The 3703-nt window shown below is 43.5% G+C and overlaps 2 protein-coding genes across 4 annotated transcripts in view; one reads left to right on the top strand and one right to left on the bottom strand.

Moving 5' to 3' along the window:
* Positions 1-3703, bottom strand: part of ERLEC1 (endoplasmic reticulum lectin 1) — a 33211-nt gene that overhangs the window by 26242 nt on the left and 3266 nt on the right. The gene's annotated exons all lie outside the window — the stretch shown is intronic.
* The window catches only part of ASB3 (ankyrin repeat and SOCS box containing 3), a 90842-nt gene continuing 87417 nt past the window's right edge, over positions 279-3703 (top strand). The window contains exon 1 of the mRNA XM_011363966.2: positions 279-621. The gene's annotated coding sequence lies outside the window, so the exon portion shown is untranslated. The remainder of the gene's footprint in view (positions 622-3703) is intronic.

A 3703-nucleotide genomic window follows, 5' to 3' on the forward strand; every position in this document is an offset into this window, starting at 1 on the left:
AGGGAAGGGACCAAACCCTTAGTGCCGGGAGGAAGAGAGATGGCTACGGGCTTCGCGAGGGCACTGACCAGAGAGAACTCGGTGCCGGGCCAGTTGACTCGGAAAGGGATGTCATCGCTGAGTTGGGGGAGCGCTCGGCCGCCGCCGGACGCCTCTAGAAGGCCGCAGAGGACCAGTAACACTGGTCCGCCTGGGACCAGACTCCGCGCGCCGCCGCCTCCTTCCTCCATCCTCCACCGTCGATTTCTCCAGCCGCCGACAGAGCCTCCTCTTCCCACAGAGGAGAGGAGAGGAGGGGGAGGAGGAGGAGGAGGCGGCGGGACTACTAAACGCCCAGGCAGACCGGGGCCCAACCGCCGCCACGTCTCCTTCCGGAGACCCGGCAACACCGCCCCTGCCCGCTTGGGTTACCCGCCACCGTTTCCGGGGCGGGCGGCATATCAACATCCGGGGCCGCCGAGCCGTCCGCCTACGGAAGCCGGGACACTGGTCGGGTCTTTCTTGTTTCCCACAACCGCAGTTTCGCGGGGAATCGAATGTAGCGGCCTCCCGGGAGAGGACGCCTGAAGACCGGGCCTCGGACAAGTCTTTCCCGCCGAGAAGTGGCGGCACAAAGAGCCGGTGAGTCCGGGAGATGGCGGCCGCTCCCTGCCGCCACCCGTGCTGCTCTCTGGCGGGTGGGCAGCGGTTTGACCCTCACTGGAGCAGGAGGAAGAGAGTGTGAGTGGGACGGGTGCTGGGCTTTAGATGGGAAAATTCCAAGTAGCGACATGTGAGAAGTGGTGGTGTTCCCGACTTATTTACCCTCTCGCTGCTTTTCTTTTTACTTTTCTCTGCATATAGCATCTGGACACTTTATCTCTCCGGGTTGAAGCTTCTCTCCGCCTCTTCTGCTGTGAGCATTGATTATCTCAGTACTCTTAGCAGCTACGGACTAACGGAGGACAGTTTGCTTAGTCTCTGCAGCCCTGGACTCAGGGATGCTCGAGCTGAGGAAACCTGTCACAGTATAAGTACTGTAATTATCTGAGGTTGTCATGGACGGAGCTTCTCCTCGTGGGGAGGGCAACTAGCTAGACATCACACCCCCTATATTTTTACCGCACGTGGGGTTCCACCATCCCAGAGTTGAGGTGTTAGCTTTTCAGAGAAGCTAAGTTTCCTTATGGGAGATTCAGGGCTAGGTGAACGTGAGTTTATGATCACGTAAGGTTAAGACAAGTCTGAGGGGTTTCAAGATAAGAAAAAGTTTTGGATTCTTCTCTCCCTCTTTTAAAACAAATGTCATTGTTTTAATTTCTTACATAATGGGTTTATACAGTGTTAGCCACAGAGCACCTATCACTGTCTTTCTGGAGGTGAGAAAAGCTAAATGTTCTTGCTAGATCTGCTAAGGGACCGTCTGCACCCCCACCCCACAAATTTGAACCAAATCAAACATTCTTTTTTTTTTTTTAAACATAAGGAATCCACAGTTAAGAAAATTACTTTGTTCCGGAATTGAAGTGTTCATTAATTTATTTTGCACCTATTATTAATGCTTACTTTATATGTGCTATCACTGGGATTGGTAAAATGACAGATAAATGTGTCTCTATCCTCTGTCTCTCATGGTATAGCAAGAGAGATAACACAAACAAATAACTGCAACCTATTGTAATAATAACTTCTTTTTAGCATTTACTTTGTGCTGTCCACTAGTCCAAGTACTTCATGTGTATTATGAGGCAGGTATTATAAATTATACAGTAGAAGAATGTTAGAGTGGAGATACAAATAAGTGAGGAGTTCTAGAGTTTACAGGAAAAGCTTCCCAGGAGAGGTGTTCATCATTAGAACTGGGGTTTTAAGGATACATAGGTGTTCATCAGGCAGGTAGGGAAGTACATTTCAAGTGTAATTTTTGTAGACCATAAAAGCTTTTTGGTATAGTCTGAGGGCAGAGATTGGTGCTGTAGTGGAACAGAGGCGGTTAGTTCAGGGCAGGTTGCATATGCCCTGCAGAAGTGTTTAAGTTTTATACAACGAGTCAATTTCTTGAGGGTATAGACTTTTTGCATTGGAATCATCTGAGGCAAACCCTTTTTCTCAAGTATACAAAGATTAATTCCAAATAGATTAAATATTTACGTGAACAACAATAACAAAAGAAAACAATAGAAAAAAAGTTAGGGAAAATAATTGAACAATCCTGGTCAATAAGATAGGAAATCCTCAAGTCATGAAGGAAAAAAGACATAGTAGTACCCCTTTATCCTCAGTTACCCTTTCTGAGGTTTTACCAGTGGTCACCTACAGTCTGAAAATATTAAATGGAAAATTTCAGAAATAATTTATAAGTTTTCAATTGCATGCCCTTCTGAGTAGTGTGATGGAATCACATGCCATCCCACTTCGTCCTGCCCAGGACGTGAATCATCCCTTTGTGCAGCGTATCCATGCTGTGAGTACAATACAGTAAGAGAAATCACACTCTCAAAACTTTTATTACATTGTAGTGTTATAATTATTCTATTTACTATTAATATTAGTGGCCTACTTTATAAGTTAAACTTTACCATAAGTATGTATATATAGGGAAGAACTGTATATATAGAGTTCAGTACTATCCATGGTTTCAAAGAATCCACTGGGAGTCTTGGGATGGATACCCCATGGACTACTATATTTGACTAAATAAAAATGAAAAATATTTGTACAGCTCTGGTTTAGTCTCTGAGACTGTAGTAATGAAATCTGCTTCAGTAGAGCTTATGTTCAAGTAAGGAAGGGTATTTAACATGTGAATAACAAATAAGATCATTTCTGGTAGTGGTAAATATTGCTTAGAAACTAGAGTTATGTGAAAGAGAATACCTCTGAGATGCACTGCTCAGGTCAGAGTAGAATTCTGTGAGCTGACACTTGAACCGCGACTTTAAATGATGAGGAAGAAGCCACAAAGAAATTTCCAGGCACAGGCCCTGAGGCAAGGATGAACTTTTTGAATTTCTTTTTTGAGTGGTTGGTTTTTTTTTCTGTTTTCCTTTTTTTATTTTATTTTATTTTTTATGGTTTGCTGTTGCTCATTTTTAATGGATGCAGTGTCTTCATGGATTTCTTTGAGGATAGCACTTAATAAATTTTAAACATTTGTCTTCTGTTCATAGAAAGAAATAGCTGTGCTACCTTCAGGTCCGTTGTTTATTTTCATCCTTTTCTTTTGGCTTTTGCTCTTCCTCAACTTGAGCTTCTATTAAGGGAGCATGGTGTCGATTGTTGGGCCTAACTTTAGGGTCAATGGATGAAATGTAGGAAAAGAGCCGCCTCTTCTTCCTTTCTCTCCTAAATAAAAGTGGGCTTTGTTATGGAGCATGAAGATGCTCTGATGCTTTCAGGGTAGACTATTAATTAAAAAAAAAAAAAAAACCAAACAGATGTGGTTTTAGCTAGAAACCAATATTGTTGCTGCTAGATTTTGTATATAATAAAGGAGAAGAGTAAAAAGTTGGGCTTGGCTATTTCATATATATACTTTAATCATACTGATTTTAGTCCTGTAGTCCCCTCCTTCTTTCTATTACTGCTGCCTCTAGGTTTGGTACTTCCCCAGGCTGTGCTGGCAGGAATGTCTTCTACATGGTTGCAGTTTTCTTGTGCATGTGTTCATGTTTGTTTGAGACTGTTGTTTTCTCTGCACTGGCTTAATCCTCAATATAATCTC

Source organism: Pteropus vampyrus, unplaced genomic scaffold (genome assembly GCF_000151845.1).
Source record: "Pteropus vampyrus isolate Shadow unplaced genomic scaffold, Pvam_2.0 Scaffold91, whole genome shotgun sequence".
NCBI lineage: Eukaryota > Metazoa > Chordata > Mammalia > Chiroptera > Pteropodidae > Pteropus > Pteropus vampyrus.